General features: G+C 43.3%; 1 long non-coding RNA gene across 1 annotated transcript; it reads right to left on the bottom strand.

Moving 5' to 3' along the window:
* Positions 1-17344: 17344 nt before the first annotated feature.
* On the bottom strand, positions 17345-18698 carry LOC139572496 (uncharacterized). Its single transcript, XR_011674432.1, has 3 exons — positions 18610-18698; positions 18134-18201; positions 17345-17426 (listed from the first exon to the last, which is right to left on the bottom strand). It is a non-coding gene; the product is annotated as an uncharacterized lncRNA (long non-coding RNA).
* Between the last annotated feature and the right edge of the window lie 264 nt (positions 18699-18962).

Genomic DNA, 18962 nt, shown 5'->3' with positions numbered 1-18962 from the left:
CTTACTTACAGTGGACCTGTCTGCTTCAATACACCTAGGCTGAGTTTAATCTGAGGTGTGCTATAGAGCAGCTCACTATAACATACTTTTAAAAGGTAATTTACACTTCAGCTGGAATGCGAACTGTGTGAATGAAACTCTGCCATAGTCACTGATCAATGTTGAAATTTGTTTAATAAAATCTATCTAGTCATGCATAAACAAATCCATAACCGAAACCCAACTCTGCCCTCCCAAGCAAAAAGGCAGTAACTGCTCATTTGGTCGAAAATTAGTTAATGTCATTTTTGTTACATTAAATGCATGCTTAATCATGTGGACAAGTATCATGCCTCTATTGTATTGTATTTGAGAAAATGGGGGTCGTATTAGCAGTAACTGCAAAAAGTTACTGTGAAACCAAGGTAAATGGCAGTAACTGAACTTACTGCCTTTTAGCTTGGTTTCAACCTGCCCTTGGCTGCAGTTACTGCGTTTTACATTTGTGTCATATCATTTTATTCTGATAGTGATGCAATCGAACCTGTATGACACTGACTGACAGCTACACACACATACATTGCTAATCTAGGGATACAACACCATGGCACAGGGAAAATTACGGTTGAACTTGCTCTGAAACGCCGACATCCAGACACTGGTAAGAACTAGCTAGCTAAGTAGATCTGACATCAAAATGAATTAGCTAGCTAGCAAGCTAAGCCAGCTAACTAGCTAGCGAGCATAGACTAACAATGCTACCTGCTCTCATAAGAGATCTGCAATTGACACTAACGTCAATCTATTAGCCATATAATGATATATAATCATATAATTAATCTGATGGTTTCTTTGAATCAGTACAACATACACATGATTTCTAGCCAGTGACAGCCACCTAGCTAAAACTGACGCGCCCCTACCAAAACGTCCAAACCTACCTAGCTAGCATTAGCATGAAGCAATAGATTTGTGCTACATGTTCCCATAAGAGACGATCAGCAGTTTATACTAGCTTCAATCTATTATACCTAGAATTAATATAATCCTTGTAGTTGTATTCTGACATTCAATGGGTTATTTGAATCCGTAACGTTACACCACACACACGATCTCTAGCCAGCTGACGGTCAAGTTGGACGTGCACCCCATACTGAATTGTCAAAAGCCACGCACACTCGTTTTCAGGATGAGCGCACACACAGCATTGCTAGCTCATTAATAATATATCTACTCACATGTTCAGGGTTTCTGTTTTTCTTTTATATTCCAGTATTGCGTTACTGTCCTGGTCAGGAAAGTTAAAATCCCAAATTGTATCCATCATCTTTGTTGGTGGCATATGTAATTAGTAAAACAGGCTTTGACATGCCAAACGTGTGCTCAATGTGTCTGCTTCAGTGCCATCATTACACGAATGCGGAAAAAGCTGTTTTGCATGACTTCCACCAATCCCTGTGGCCTAGATGATTAGTATCTATGCGGATCAAAGTTGCCATGTGAGGGTGTATTAGGACAGTACAACCACGTCAATACTAGGTTTTATTCCTGTCAATGTCCATCCATGCAATTTTTTTGTATTTGTAAATAAAAATGAAAATGTAAGAGCCTTTTTGGGAGCAGGTATGAAATTAATAGATGAACTGAGTTATGACAGTGAAAATTATTAAGATAATGTTTGCACAAGATAAAATCAACATTGATTATATCCTATATTATAGAATAACTGAAAAGGATTATGATCATATGTTTGCACACCAGAAAATGTCAGTATTAATTATTATCATCCATGACAGAATAGAATCATTAGGATGCATGTCCCTGATTATTTGCTCTATATATTTCAGTTGAGTTTGAGGGCCACATTCCAACAAAGATTCCTGATCTACCCCCTTTAACTGAAGTCACAGTGTCAACACTATTTGAAGAAATAGAGAACCAGTGGGTGGTCCCTGACTCCTTAGACATCAGTCTATCAGAAGAGAAATCAATTGCCAATGATGATGATGATGAAGATTATCATCCACCTTCAGAGTTGGATGTTCCAGCACAAGTGGCAGCTGAGCCCCTGGACACAACTCCAGAACACGTATCAAACAAGAAATCCAAGATTCCACCAATGGGTAAGCCATGTGGTCCCAAATGCAAGAGGCAATGTACTCAGAATATTTCAGAGGTTAGGCGAAAGGAAATATGGGAAAAGTATTGGGAGATGAAGTATAAGGAGAAGAGGACATGGATCTTCCACATGGTGGTACAGCAATCTAAGAAAAATGTCACTGTTGGTGCTGACAGTCGACGCAGCAGGTCATTCTGTACCATCTTCCAAACCAGAGCGGTTCTGCACAACAGGTGTGCAAAGTGTTTTTTCTGACAACATTGGGCTACCAGCCCAAAAATGACAGGTTGATTGTCACAATGATGGGCAAGTCAATCACCACCAAAATGATTCCACCAAAGGATCAGAGGGGAAAGAAAGCTTCAGCGAGCAAATTGAACATGAATCCAATCCTACAACACATTGAGTCCTTCCATCCCCAAATCAGCCACTACAGACGAGAGCATGCCCCACATCGCTTCTACCTCCCTAGTGACGTCAATATTTGGTTCATGCATAATGACTACAAGGAGAAGAACAAAGATGCCAGCTGCGTTTATGAAACCTATCGCAAGGCGGTAAAGGGAAGGAACATCAGCTTTGTGAAGCTTGGAGAGGAGGAGTACGAGCTCTGTTTGGTGCAGGGTCATCATCTGTAGATGGAGCACAGGGAGAATGAGGCCATGGAAACCCAAGCCTGCCAAGACAACAGCCATGCAGCACCTGAATTCACCATCACCAACCCCGACTGCATGCAATGCAGAAAATATGAGGAACATAAGAAGTCTGCAGGGCAGAGCAGAAGCCATTACCAGGCTGATGCACAGAAAGATTGGCCTGAGGACTGGTCTGTGAGGAGCGTTGATGCTCATCATGCTCCCTCGCATGCCAGGTGTGGAAACAGCATTGTTCACAAGAAGAATCGTTGCCTATCACGAGACATTCGCCACCATTGGAAAGAAGTCTCAAAAGAAGAAGAAAACAATCTCAGTGGTATGGCATGAAGGAACAGCTGGTTGGAAGGCAAGGAGATTACTTCATTTTACGTAACAGCACTGGAGAGTGAGAGAGATGTCAAGCATGCAGTGTATTGGGTGGGTAACTGCACTTCTCAAAACAAAAACTGGTGCCTCCTAACATCACTCGTGAGTGTTGTCAACGCTGACTCAACTTTGATGGGGGACATCACCCTCAAGTTCTTCGAGCCAGGACACACCTTCATGAGTGCAGACAGTTTCCACCATGGCGTGGAACAGGAAATGAAAGCTCGACCTGGAGGTGTGGTGTACGACTTCGGGGACTTCCTCCATGTGGTCGCTACTTCCAATGCAGGCAAGGTGGAGATGGTCGAAATGAAAAAGGAAAACATCCTGGCATGGAAAGCTGGCAATTCCATCGTCAAGCTGAAGAAGGCAGCAGCACCAAAGCTGGCAGAGATGGCTGAGATCCAGTTGAGGCGTGGATCCAAGATCTGATGCCTGCAAATCGAAGGCAGTTCTGGAATGACTTGGCTGTGAACAGCATTGCTGAGGATGTCACGCCCTGACCGTCGAGAGCTTTTTATGTCTCTATTTTGGTTTGGTCAGGGTGTGATTTGGGTGGGCATTCTATGTTCCTTTTTCTATGATTTATATTTCTGTGTGTTTGGCCTGGTGTGCTTCTCAATCAGAGGCAGCTGGCTATCGTTGTCTCTGATTGAGAACCATACTTAGGTTGCCTTTTCCCACCTGTATTCGTGGCTAGTTGTCTATGTGGTGTTGCCTGTCAGCACTCCTTTTTGTATAGCATCACGGTTCGTTTGTTATTTTGTTTAGTGTTCGTTCTTTCAAATAAAGTAGTATGTACGCATCCCACGCTGCACCTTGGTCTCCTCTCTTTGACGGCCGTTACAGAGGATGAGGAGTGATATGGAAGAACACTGAAGAAGTTTTACTTAAAAATGAAATGTAACTATTCAGCATTTTATCAATTGTAGCTAAATGTCATTTGGGTCCTCTTGTGTCACGCACGCCCTGACCTTAGAGACGTTTTATTTCTCTATTTGGTGAGGTCAGGGTGTGATGTGGGGTGGGCATTCTATGTTTTGTATTTCTTTGTGTTTGGCCGAGTGTGGTTCCCAATCAGAGGCAGCTGTCTATCGTTGTCTCTGATTGGGAATCATACTTAGGTAGCCTGTTTTCCCACCTATGTTGTGGGATCTTGTTTTGGTACAGCTCTTGTAGCCTACGGAACGGTACGTTCGTTTTGGTTTCACTTTGCTATTTTGTTGCTGGTTCTCATTGAAATAAATATGATGACCACAAATTACGCTGCGCCATGGTCCACTTCTTCAGACGAACGTTACATCTTGTGAATATGAACATGTAAATATGTTTAAAATGTATTCTTAAAGCTGTTATTTATTCATTCAAAAGTCTCATTTGAAAAAATACAAATAAAATGTTTTTATTAGCAATCTCATGGTCATTTTTTTATCATTTGTATTATCATGTTCCATCATTATATATTACAAGAAAGGTAATCATTTCATGTAATTCAAACAATTTCAGTGCTGCTTTTCACATTTATTCTTATAACAAGACATGGGCTACTTGTCAAACACAGTATGTAATGTGACTAATGCAGAACCTACATATCTATGTAAATGCAACTGGTATCTTAGTGGAAGACACACAAAGGATGCAGTTTCAACTCTGTTACACTGTCAGTAATTACACTGCTCTTGTATTAATAGCATAAATAAGAAGTATAGTAAACTAACAAAAATGGCAGATACTGCTCTTTGCTTTGGTATTACCCTGCAATTTATAACATATCATGCCAAGGAAGAAGGCAGTAACTGGGTCAAAGGTCATGTCAGACGTCATTGTCAACATGAATAAAACATTTACTCATAGTAAGGCAACAGATCATTACATCTCCAATGATAACCCTAGAATTAATTTGGCTGGACAATTAAACAACTTTGAAGCATTTATTCTCAGTTCCACTCTGAGCAGTTACTGCCTTTTTGCTTGGGAGGGCAGAACTGATTACATGCTCATTACTTTTTGTTTTTTATTATCCAATCCACACAATAGCCAGCATCTGCCCTTCACAATTACACCTATCTTTGAAATAGCGAGCAGTGTAAATAGGCTGTACTGTGAGAACGAGATCCTTCCCTCCTACAAAGCCCACGGCAATGCCATTGCATGGTGTAGGGGTTAAGCCATCCATTAGTGTCTAATCCAGATCAGCACTGCATCTGTGTAATTCAAAGTGAGCATGGCAACTGAGCTACAGTTTGTGTGCACTCTGGATATGATGACATGGGGTCATGAAGCTTTCACCACAGATGACTGGGCAGATAGCTAGCTAGCTTCACAGTAAGTCTCAGATGTAGTTTTGTGTCACGCCCTGACCTTAGAGATCCTTTTTATGTCTCTATTTTGGTTTGGTCAGGGTGTGAGTTGGGGTGGGCATTCTATGTTTAGTGTTTCTATGATTTTCTATTTCTATGTTTTGGCCGGGTATGGTTCTCAATCAGGGACAGCTGTCTATCGTTGTCTCTGATTGGGAACCATACTTAGGTAGCCTTTTTCCCCACCTGTTTTTGTGGGAAGTTGACTTTGTTTAGGGCACATAGCCTTTGAGCTTCACGGTTTGTTTTTGTAGTGTTTATTGTTTTGTTCGGCGTCATTTTTTATTTAATAAAGAAAATGTACGCTACGCTGCACCTTGGTCCTCATCTTTCAACAGCCGTGACATTTTGTCTGTAAATAGGAGACATAAGCAAACAATTTAAGACTCTAAGGGACCTAAATTCATGCAGGTTATACATTTAACACTTTGCCAGCCAAATGCAGAAAAACATCACAAGTGGGTAAACCTGTCAAACTCATGTGCCACGTTGCAGGGTACAGTGTAGGCTAAGGCACTATGGCAAAATGGTAGTAGCTCTGAAGGAGTTAAATAATGTATCCAGTCAAGCATACACTCATGTGGATGAATGAGCTAGTTGGATATTGAACAGGGTTGGCAAGAAGTGTGAGCTAGGATTAGACTTTTGAAAAGATGTGCATGTTTGCATTACTTATGCTTTATTGGTCCCCATTCTCAATAAATTGCCTCGTGCATTGTCTACGATTTTTATCCAAGCTGTCTTTGTCGCAGTTTGAAATATTTCCCAGCCAATACAAACCCTCTAAGCTCCAGCAGCAGTAGGTGTGATGTCCCCTACAGTGGGAAGTTGAAAGCCCAGTTTGTGTCTGATTGAATGAGAGCTGTGTGTTCGTTGCATGCAGCAGTGGAAAAGCACATAACTCATTTCAGAGGGCCTTAAGCAAATGTAAAGTGGCTGCAAGTGTAGTAAGTGTGCCTAACTGAGATAAAAAAGACTCCACTGAACTGATTAGTTCAATCAGACAAGAATGAGACATTCTGGAAGATAGCATTTAAGTAAAGACTTTATCCAAAAACACGTTTTTCCTCCACCCAAATAAAAACCTCACAATTTCTTCACAATTATATTGACTTCCATCTAGATTGTTAACTGCTGAATACAATTGCAGCCAACAACGTGGGATGTTCTGACTTATTGAGCAACATCTCATATGAACACAGTATGTAAAACAACCCTCTCTGTTTTCAGTTTTTTGGGCAAAAATATCAACTGCAGCCAGCAGAACATTTATCCATCTACAGTATCAATAACTATTCCCAGCCAGTCCCATCTGTTATTTTTGAAGTGCTCATGATCAAGCAAGGCTTGTCCATGCCCAAAAGGTTAAAGTACTTATGTTAGTACAGTAGTCTGAGAACAGCTATTCTTATATTCTGCATTAGGAACTAGGCATGTTTTTGCTATTACGTGGTGAACAACAGGGACTGTGTTTTATTTCATTTCATTTTATTTTTCTTTCTTTCCTCTTTTTGGCAACTTAAGTTGATATTATTTTCCTTTGTGTGTGATGGATTTGAAGCACATTGATATATTTTATTTTGACATTCACGTCCTGCTGTTCCGAACAGTCTGATTTTGGAGTCATAAACCTATCATTAGGCATCATTAATCCCCAGGCCCCTCGTTAAACTGACTCTGCTGCACTCTACCCTGGAGGTATTACGATGACCTTAACTACCGTTGGCTGATAGACTATGACAGAAATTATGACCTTAATAAAGTCTATTTTGTAATATTTGCATGCATAAAAATATCATATCTGACACCAAAAAGACTGTCTGACTCGGTTTTATGGCTCCCTCAGGACGTCTCTTGGCATGCGGAGCGATATGTGGCACTGCAACTTCGAGAGGGATTGCAGTGGATGTGCGTATGACTAAACGACCATTGCGGTCGTTAACAGCGACTTAGAAAGTACTTAGGGATCTCCGGTCAAACTGGCCCCATCACACATGGATTATGCTGCTTGTTATTTGCTTTCTTTTTCTGTTATACTGTGAAAATAACAGTGTTAACTGTAGAAAGTGGTAACATTCCTTCTGATGCTCCAACTGAGATGTTAAATATATGGCTTATAGAGACTGTGTGGTCACCAAATTCAAGAAAGTGTTCAAGAAAAACACTGTGGTCACATCAAGAATCTATAGACATCCGGGTTGGTGGGTTCAAATTATGGCATTAACTTATTCTAATCTTTGACATGTTACAATTTGACATAGAAGGTGCCAAATTATAGTAAAATGAAAAGTTGGCTTTGAATATGTCGAATAAACAATAAGAAGCTGATCAAGATGGTTGTTTGTTACTAGTGCTCTGCTATACAGTGTCAATATATATGCTTTTGTACATAATAGATTCACCTATTACAAAAACAGGCAAACTAAAATCAAACGACTTGTAAATAAGGTCCAAAAAGCCATAGGGATGCCATTTAGGACCAAATGTATGAAAATTGAAGAATCTTAAAAATTTTCTCCCAAGGCTCCTAATAAGAATTTGCCCCCAACGTGTGCACAGAGTTCTCGTTTTCCAAATTTAGACATTTAATAGAACAACTGTAAAGAAAATACAACAATAAAGCGTGGCTATTATGCTGTAAAACAGAACTACCGTTCAAAAGTTTAGGGTCACTTAGAAATGTCCTTGTTTTTGAAAGAAAAGCAATTTTTTTGTCCATTAAAATAACATAAAATTGATCAGAAATACAGTGTAGACATTGTTAATATTGTAAATGACTATTGTAGTTGGAAACAGCAGATTTTCTATAGAATATCTACATAGGCGTACAGAGGCCCATTATCAGCAACCATCACTCCTGTGTTCCAGCGTTTATCATTTTAAAAGGCTAATTGATCATTAGAAAACCCTTTTACAATTATGTTAGCATAGCTGAAAACTGTTGTGCTCATTAAAGAAGCAATAAAACTGGCCTTCTTTAGACTAGTTGAGTATCTTGGAGCATCAGCATTTGTGGGTTCGATTACAGGCTCAAAATGGCCAGAAACAAATAACTTTTTTCTGACACTCATCGGTATATTCTTGTTCTGAGAAATGAAGGCTATTCCATGCGAGAAATTGCCAAGAAACTGAAGATCTCGTACAATGCTGTGTACTACTCCCTTCACAGAACAGTGCAAACTGGCTCTAACCAGACTAGAAAGAGGAGTAGGAGGCCCCGGTGCACAACTGAACATGAAGACAAGTACATTAGAGTGTCTAGTTTGAGAAATAGACGCCTCACAAGTCTTCAACTGGCAGCTTCCTTAAATAGTACCCACAAAACACCAGTCTCAACGCCAGCAGTGAAGAGGCGACTCCGGGATGCTGGCCTACAATGCTTGTTTTGTCACATTGACTGAAATTAAGTGAACTATTAGAATTTAAGCAACCAGAAAATGGTGGAGCAGTTTCTGCATAATGCACCTTTAATGTTTTGTGCAAGGCCTCTTTTATTGGTTATAAAGCAATTATTCTGTTTGGCATCAGTTCAGCTTTTGAACTCCAGTCTTCTCTCAGACAACATGAAGGGTCACTACTATCTTGCAGCAACTGTGAATACCATTAATATGCAAACTCATGCTGTAGGAGAACCATATGTTCCTCAACATAATGCTGGCCACTGTTGCTCCCCTTTGAATATATAATGTGGGTGACAACACTCTTTTCAGAAAGCATTGGATTAAACACCTGTAGGGTGGATTTCAGCAATCACAGATGATTAATTTCCTCATAACTGACTGAAAAGAACAGCCTGGTCCACTGAGGAAAACTAGAGGAGAAAAGGACACTATCTGCAGACTTGCTTCTGCAAGAGTCATTACTGTGTGCAGTTCTTATACAAAACAATATTAAAAGAAAATTCATATTTTTTAACTGAGACCATTTTTCAAGCACTGTTGTATGAGTTGGAATTGCCTTATAAGAAGTTAAATCCCTTCTGTTTGCCTTCTTCAAAGACTGTTCCCCTTATTGGGATCTATCCATGCTTATTACTACATTTTATATTTTACATGTAAATTTGTTTGTCTATTACAGATTTTGAGAACTACATAATGAAAAGGTATGCCTGTAAAGTAGAAACATAAAAAATTCTATATACTCCAATGTACTACTATGATGATGACTATTATGATTTTACTTAACAGTACATGTTTTGAACATTTGATATTGACAAGATCAGAGATGTACTGTATGTAACAAATCATATCAAAGTGTATTGGTCGTGTACACAGATTAGCAAATGTTAAAACAGGTGCAGCTAAATGCTTTAGTTTCTTGCTCCTACAGTACAGTAATACAATATCAATATAATATAATACCAATACACAAATAATCCAGGAAGTCCAAAACTAGAAAGAAATGCATCCCCTATATACAGTAAACATGTTTTACTAAAATTGCATTGGCCAATACAGTACTGTAATACCGTAATATATGGCATTTATGGAGCAGAGACTTTTATCCAAAGTGACAACAGTCCACACATTTTGGTATGTGACCCCAGTGCGAATCAAACCCGCAACTCTGGTGTTGCTGTGACATGCTCTTATGAACTGAGCCACATAAAGGACCACTACGATACATAAGTATAAAACAATACTGTAAATTACAATACACGATTCTACATCCGATTGCTTGCTCTCTGGGGTTTTAAGCTTGTTTTCTGTATAAACACTTTGTGACAACTGCTGATGTAAAAAGGGCTTTATAAATACATTTGATTGATTGATTAAAAAACAGGTGGAAAATGTATAATTGCCATCCCCATGAGCGGACCATCCTCCTTCAGGCCATCAATGAGGCATGAAATTATTTCAATCCAGACCTATGTTAGGCTTGGATTCGCCATGCCAAAAGGTTTTTCCCCAGATGCATGAACAATGAGGATATTTACCGCAATTTTGATGAGAACCTAATGCCAAATGCTCAAGACAGACCCTATGAGTGTACCACCCTCCTTCAGGGTCCATTTTAATGGGTATTGTAAGTCTATTGCCTAATGTGAAAACAGTGTAATGTACTGTAATTTACAGTACTGTAGCATACGACATTCAATGCGCAATTTTTAAACATATCTTACATTTTTTGCTATTGGATTAACTGGTTGTTAAAATAACTACATTGAGAAGATATCATTAGTGTCACGACTTCCACCGAAGGTGGCTCCTCTCCCTGTTCGGGCGGCGCTCGGCAGTCGTCGTCAACGGTCTACTAGCTGCCACCGATTCCTTTTTCCTTTTCTGTTAGTTTTGTCTTGATTGTTTTCACCTGTTACTTATTTGTTGTTAATTATTGGCCTATTTAAACGTCCAGGGCCCGCCTGCTTTTGTGAGGGCTTATTCTCACTGTCAGTGGTGAGATTGTTGTGCTTACGTATTTTGCTGTCTGTTATTTTCCCTGGTTTTGGGGACCACTACCCTGAGTTCACCCGCCGATTCCGGGCTGTGTCCGACCACCCACCGGAGGGTCGAGCGGCTGGTGAACAGCTGTTCCACCTTAGACAGGAAACGAGGAGCGCGCAGGACTTCGCGCTGGAGTTTCGGACCCTGGCAGCTGGAGCGGGGTGGAACGACAGGGCCCTGATGGATGACTACCGGTGTAGCCTCCGGGAGAACGTCCGCAGGGAGCTAGCTTGTCGGGACGCCACACTCACCCTAGACGAACTCATCGACATATCAATCCAACTGGACAACCTGCTAGCTGCTCGCGGGCGTCCAGAGCGGGTCCTGTTTGTTCCACCCCCCAGCACTCCCACTCCAACACCCATGGAGTTAGGGGGTGCTGCATCTAGGGGAACCGGAGGAGGAGTCTCCTCATGCACCAGTTGTGGTCGGGGAGGGCACACTGCCGATCGGCGCTGGAGGAGCTCGTCTGGGAGTCGAGAGGGCAGGCAGAGCACTGCTCGGACACCCCAGGTGAGTCAGCACCAGACTCACCCAGAGCTCCCTGTTGGTGATATGTTTGTACTAATCTCTTTTCCTGAGTTTTCCCCCTCTTCCCAGCATAGGGCGCTAGTCGATTCAGGTGCAGCTGGGAGTTTTATGGACCGCGGGTTCGCTCATAGGTTAGGGATTCCGTTGGTGCAGTTAGGCCAACCCTTCCCCATGCACTCCCTAGATAGTCGACCGTTAGGGTCAGGGCTGGTCAGGGAGGCCACAGTTCCACTGGACATGGTAACGCAGGGGGGTCATAAGGAGCTGATTAGTCACTTCCTCATTGATTCTCCTGCGTTTCCAGTGGTGCTGGGGGTCCCCTGGTTGGCTATTTACAATCCTAAGATTTCATGGAAACGGGGCTCTAAAGGGGTGGTTAGAGGAGTGTTCAGGTAGGTGCATAGGAGTTTCCATCGGTGCAACGACGGTGGAGAGTCCAGACCAGGTTTCCACTGTGCGCATTCCCTCAGAATATGCCGATTTGGCTATCGCTTTCTGTAAAAAGAGGGCGATCCAATTACCACCTCATCGGCGAGGGGATTGTGCAATAAACCTCCAGCTAAACGCAGCACCTCCCAGGAGTCACGTGTACCCGCTGTTACAGGAGGAGACAGTGGCTATGGAGACATATGTCACTGAATCTATGGGACAGGGGTACATTGGGCCCTCCACGTCACCCGTCTCCTCGAGTTTCTTTTTTGTGAAGAAGGAGGGAGGTCTGCGTCCGTGCATTGATTATAGATGTCTAAATTCCATCACAGTGGGGTTTAGTTACCCGCTACCTCTCAACGCTATGGCGGTGGAATCATTTCATGGAGCACGCTTTTTCACAAAACTTGATCTCAGGAGCGCGTATAACTTGGTGCGTATCCGGGAGGGAGATGAGTGGAAGACCATCTCTCCCGTACCAGATCTGGCCATTATGACTACCGTGTCATGCCGTATGGGTTGAAGAATGTTCCAGCCGTCTTTCCATCCTTCGTAGACGAGATTCTCAGGGACCTGCATGGGCAGGGTGTGGTGGTTAATATCGATGACATTCTGATTTATTCCACCACACGCGCCGCGCATGTGTCTCTGGTGCGCAGGGTACTTGGGCGACTGTTGGAGCATGACCTGTACGTCAAGGCTGAGAAATGTGTGTTCTCCAAACAAGCCGTCTCTTTCCTGGGGTATCGCATTTCCACATCTGGGGTGGTGATGGAGTGTGACCGCGTTGCAGCCGTGCGTAATTGGCCGACTCCGACCACGGTAAAGAATGTGCAGCGGTTCTTAGGGTTTGCCAATTACTACCGGAGGTTTATCCAGGGTTTTGGCCAGGTGGCTGCTCCCATTACCGCACTGCTGAAGGGGGGACCGGTGCGTTTGTGGTGGTCAGCAGAGGCGGGAAGAGCGTTTAGTCGTCTGAAGGCGCTGTTTACCGATGCTCCCGTATTGGCGCATCCGGACCCCTCTTTGGCATTCATGGTGGAGGTGAACGCGTCCGAGGCTGGGATTGGAGCCGTGCTATCACAGCGCTCGGGCACACCACCGAAGCTTCGCCCCTGCGCTTTTCCCCCCCCGAGGAAGCTCAGTCCGGCGGAGCGAAACTATGACGTGGGGTACCGGGAGTTGCTGGCTGTGGTAAAAGCTCTGAAGGTGTGGAGACATTGGCTTGAGGGGGCTAAACACCCTTTTCTCATCTGGACTGACCACCGTAATCTGGAGTACATCCGGGCAGCGAGTAGACTGAATCCTCGCCAGGCAAGGTGGGCCATGTTTTTCACCAGATTTCGGTTCACCATCTCTTATAGACCAGGTTCCCTTAACACTAAGGCCGACGCGCTGTCCCGTCTCTATGAGACCGAGGAGCGGTCAACCGATCCTACTCCCATACTTCCGGCCTCATGTCTGGTGGCACGGGTGGTATGGGAGGTGGACGCGGACATCGAGCGGGCGTCACGGTTAGAACCCACGCCACCACAGTGTCCAGCGGGCCGGAAGTACATGCTGCTTGGTGTTCGTGACAAATTGATCCGGTGGGCCCACACGCTACCCTCCTCGGGTCATCTGGGAATTGAGAGGACGGTGCGGGGTCTTAGGGGGAAGTACTGGTGGCCCACTTTAGCGAAGGACGTGAGGTTTTATGTCTCCTTCTGTTCGGTGTGCGCTCAGAGTAAGGATCCTAGACACCTGCCTAGAGCGAAGTTACAGCCCCTCCCCGTTCCACAACGGCCTTGGTCACATCTGTCGGTGGACTTCCTCACCGACCTTCTCCCCTCTCAGGGGAACACCACGATCCTGGTCGCTGTGGATCGGTTTTCGAAGTCCTGCCGTCTCCTCCCGTTGCCCGGTCTCCCTACGGCCCTGCAGACTGCGGAGGCCCTGTTAACCCACGTCTTCCGGCACTACAGGGTGCCTGAGCACATAGTTTCTGATCGGGGTCCCCAGTTCACGTCCCAGGTTTAGAGGACGTTCATGGAGCGTCTGGGGTCTCGATCTGCCTGACCTCAGGTTTTCACCCCGAGAGCAATGGGCAGGTGGAGAGAGTGAACCAGGATGTGGGTAGGTTTCTGCGGTCGTATTGCCAGGACCGGCCAGGAGAATGGGCGAGGTACCCAAAAGGAGGTGGAGGTGGCCCAAAACTCCCTCCGCCACTCCTCCACGAACCTGTCGCCTTTCCAGTGCGTGTTGGGCTACCAGCCGGTCCTTGCACCGTGGCATCAGAGCCAGACCGAGGCTCCTGCGGTGGAGGAGTGGGTGCAGCGCTCAAAGGAGACCTGGAGAGCTATCCAGGAATCGCTAAAACAGGCTGGTGGGCAGAAGATGACCGGCTCTCGACCCGAAACCTGCCCCTCCGCCTGCCCTGCCGGAAGCTGGGGCCGCGGTGTGTGGGGCCATTTAAAGTCCTGAGGAGGATAAACGAGGTGTGTTATAAGTTACAGCTCCCCCTTATTACTGTATTTTTTTGGTGATTTTTGTTGTTGTTGAATTATACCCCCCTTTTTCTCCCCAATTTCGTGGTATCCAATTGTTAGTAGTTACTATCTTGTCTCATCGCTACAACTCCCGTATGGGCTCGGGAGAGACGAATGTCGAAAGCCATGCGTCCTCCGAAATACAACCCAACCGCACTGCTTCTTAACACAGCGCGCATCCAACCCGGAAGCCAGCCGCACCAATGTGTCGGAGGAAACACCGTGCACCTGGCGACCTTGGTTAGCGCGCCCGGCCCGCCACAGGAGTCGCTGATGCGCGATGAGACAAGGACATCCCTACCGGCCAAACCCTCCCTAACCCGGACGACGCTAGGCCAATTGTGCGTCGCCCCACGGACCTCCCGGTCGCGGCCGGCTGCGACAGAGCCTGGGCGCGAACCCAGAGTCTCTGTTGGCACAGCTAGCTAGCGCTAGTGCCCTAGACCACTGCGCCACCCGGGAGGCCCCCTTATTACCGTATTAACCCCTCGTTTCATGTGTCTCTCCTCAGGCCGGTGGTAGCTGGTCCCCTGCAGGAAGGTGAGGTGCCGGAGGTCCCTCTGCCCCCTCTGGACATTGAGGGGCCCCCGGCGTACACGGTACGTTCCATCCTGGACTCTAGACGCCGGGTGAGGGGCCTGCAGTACCTCGTGGATTGGGAGGGGTACGGTCCGGAGGAGAGGTGCCGGGGAGAGGTACCGGTGGAGGGCATCTTGGATCCATCACTGCTGAGTGATTTCCACCGGCTCCTCTCCCTGTTTTCCTTTTCTGTTAGTTTTGTCTTGATTGTTTTCACCTGTTACTTATTTGTTGTTAATTATTGGCCTATTTAAATGTCCAGGGCCCACCTGCTTTTGTGCGGGCTTATTCTCACTGTCAGTGGTGAGATTGTTGTGCTTACGTATTTTGCTGTCTGTTATTTTCCCTGGTTTTGGGGACATACCTGTTTTGGGGTATTTTTGCCTGTTTGTTGGCTAGACCCAGCTTAATAAACATATAAGCATTGGAAGCATTGCTCTCTGCGCCTGACTCCACGCCCACCACTCCTAGCTATCCGTGACAATTAGGTTGTGTTTTGGTGATTATACTAATGTACTCATTATATTTCACAGTAAACTTGTATTTTGGATCAATGGTTGTGTGGTGAAAGATGTCTACAAACAAAATTAATGCACAATGAAAGGTTTTGAATGTAAGACTGGCTGTGTTACAAGTGTTACCAGTTTGGAGTTTTGTACTAAGAGTAAAACAATTCACCACATATTTGTGAAAATAGTACCAAAGCGATTTATAAACTGTAAGTTGTCTCACATATTGTGGTTTGAGCCCCAACAAAAAGGAGACTGGGAACCTCTCGCCCAAAATTCACAGTTTACAAGGATCACTGATCTGAAGAATCTCCAGGAATTGCTGTTTATGGCCCCCTGTTGGATTATGAGGAAATATAAACGGTTTTGAGATTGAGGTTAATTTAAAATACACTGAGTGTACAAAACATTAATACCTCCTATTTCCATGACATAGACTGACCAGGTGAATCCAGGCGAAATCTATGATCCCTTATTGATCTTACTTGTTAAATGTACTTCAATCAGTGTAGATGAAGGGGAGGAGACAGGTTAAAGAAGGATTTTTAAGCCTTGAGACAATTGAGACATGGATTGTGTGTGCCATTCAGAGGGTGAATGGGCAAGACAAAATATTTAAATGCCTTTGAACGTGGTATGGTAGTACTGTAAGTGCCAGGCGCATCGGTTTGTGTCAAGAACTGCAACGCTGCTGGGTTTTTCACGCTCAACAGTTTCCCATGTGTATCAAGAATGGTCCACCACCCAAAGGACATCCAGCCAACTTGAAACAACTGTGGGAAGCATTGGAGTCAACATGGGGGTGGGGGGGGCAACTCAATATTTGGAAGGTGTTCTTAATGTTTTCTACACAATGTATACTGTCAGTGCAGAAGCTTACTAAGCTTGTCATTTTGTCTATGCTTGTCATTTCTCTCTACTCTCACTCTCATTCTCTTATTCTATTTGCACAAATACTCTGGTTGATTTGATGGGTTTCTAAAAAAAAAGGGTATCTAAACACTCTGCAACACTTAAGTAAGAGAAACAAGTGTGCTGACTGTTATTCATCACATGGAAAGGGAGAGCGAGAGCAAGAGAGAGATTGATGGAACTATGAGTTTCCTATTACTAAACAACACTTTAAGCATGATCATTCCATGTCATGCAAGATTGGTTTATATGAGGCCAGTTCTGGTGTAAATAATACATCATCTCTTTTAGTTGGATTGGTGGGCCAAAACTAATTAGAAAACTTTCCTGCTCCTTATTAGTGAATAGCACACACTCTCGACCTTGCCCCTCTGCAAAATGGAGAGGTGGTATGAAGGAAATATGTGGGGAGCGTTAAGAGATACACGAACGAAGTACACCATATTTAGTTTAAAAGGGCCCAGGGTTTTGGAGGTATATATAATATTTGCAACTTTTCTGTTGAAATTGTGTTTATTTTGCTCTCTGACTAGGTTAATTATTGTTCATGACAATAAGTGCAACATTTTGGGAACTCAATGGCTTATTCAATATTTGCTATGACTCCAGGACCACTCTGCCTACTGGCCCACACAGTATAGCCTACATTTAATAATGCCCCTTCTGTCACAGTTCTATAACCTTATGCAAAACAGGTGGTTTAAAATAAGTTATTGAACATTAGAAAAGGTAGTACTTTTAGACCATATTAGAAAGGGCAGATCATTTGAATTGTATTTTATTTATTTAACTAGGCAAGTCAGTTAAGAACAAATTCTTATTTACAATGACAGCCTACACCGACCAAACCCGGACGATGCTGGGCCAATTGTGCGTCACCCTGTGGGATTCCCAATCACAAATAGGCTACCAATTGAGACAAATGAACTAACCTTGCTCTTCGAAGTCATACTGTATGTCCTAGTCTTGCCCATGTAGCAGTTGCTTCCATCCCTCCTTGCCTTTTTTTTCTACCTAAAGACAAAGACAGTTCATTTAAGATAATGATTGGCAATCAGTGGTGTAAAGTACTTATTTAAAAATACTTTAAAGTACTACTTAAGTCGTTTTTTGGGGTATCTGTACTTTACTATTTATATGTTTGACTACTTTTACTCCACTACATTCCTAAAGAAATAATGTACTTTTTACTCCATACATTTTCCCTGACACCCAAAAGTACTCCTTACATTTCGAATGCTTAGCAAGACAAGAAAATTGTCAAATTCACACACTTCTCAAGAGAACATCCCTGGTCATCCCTACTACCTCGGATCTGACAGACTCCCTAAATGTTGGATTGTGCCCTGGCTATCCATAAATGAAATAAAACAAGAATATCATGCCTTCTGGTTTGCTTAATATAAGGAATGTGAAGTGATTTATATATTTTTTTTTACTTTTGATACTTAAGTATATTTTGGCAATTACATGTACTTTGATACTTAAGTATATTTAAAACCAAATACTTTTATACTTTTACTCAAGTAGTATTTTACTGGGTGACTCACTTTTACTAGTCATTTTCTATTGGTATCTTTACTTTTACTCAAGTATGACAATTGGGTACCTTTTCCAACACTGTTGGCAATCAATATTACTTCAGCAAAACTGGACACTTCAAAAGAATCAAACATACTTCGTCATATAAAAGACAACATTATTTGTTTGGCATTTTTCACCTTGTTCGCACATGGCGCCAAAACGTCCAGTTCTCGCGCTCTTCTTTTGCACACATGGCGGCAAACACCTGTCAAGGAGAGTTAGTGTTATCAGCTACTGAAAATAAAATGACAGATTCACAACCACCATGGACGATATATTTTGGCTACTATCCTAGATAATAAAAGAAAGGTAGCACCTTCGGTAAGTTACAACTTATGTATCCTGTATAGCCTAAATGCTATGAGTAGAAAACGTTGCCCCTCAGAGTCATACACTACTACTGTACTCTAGTAGGATTTTAGGATAGTAATGGCATAGCCTACCTACTGTAGTAACCAAACGTTTTACTTCAAGTCAATACTATTTCATTTAACAATTCCAATTGCCAGTTAATATTAGCCTACCGCAAATATGGCCAATTCAACAACAACAAAAAAGAAACAAACAGCTAACTCAACATTTGAATGGTGATTTCGATTTGGGCAAAGTCTACCTTTCTTTTGCATCCTTTGCACGGTCCTTACACTGCGCCAAAACTACACGTTCGCGCGCTGGCAGGAAACACCTGACAAGGAGAGATATGCATAATCAAATTGATTCAATAGTCTTATTAGTGTAGGCCTAGTTGTCAGTAAAAATGACTAGACCTATGCACAACCACGGAGGAGGATGTATTTAAATGCAAGGTCAAAATATATTATCTTAGGAAGAAACATATTATCATTAGAAAAGTCGTTTGGCCCGTAAAATAAGATTGTAGCCTATCAGTTGACGTAATAGCCCAAATTTAAATGCCTCACGTTAAGGGTAAACCAATCCAGCTGGGCAAGGCTTGATGGCCGAAAG

Source organism: Salvelinus alpinus, chromosome 4 (assembly GCF_045679555.1).
Source record: "Salvelinus alpinus chromosome 4, SLU_Salpinus.1, whole genome shotgun sequence".
Classification (NCBI taxonomy): Eukaryota; Metazoa; Chordata; class Actinopteri; order Salmoniformes; family Salmonidae; genus Salvelinus; species Salvelinus alpinus.
The sequence above is the reverse complement of the archived record's forward strand: the minus strand, read 5'-3'. Positions and strand labels throughout refer to the sequence as shown.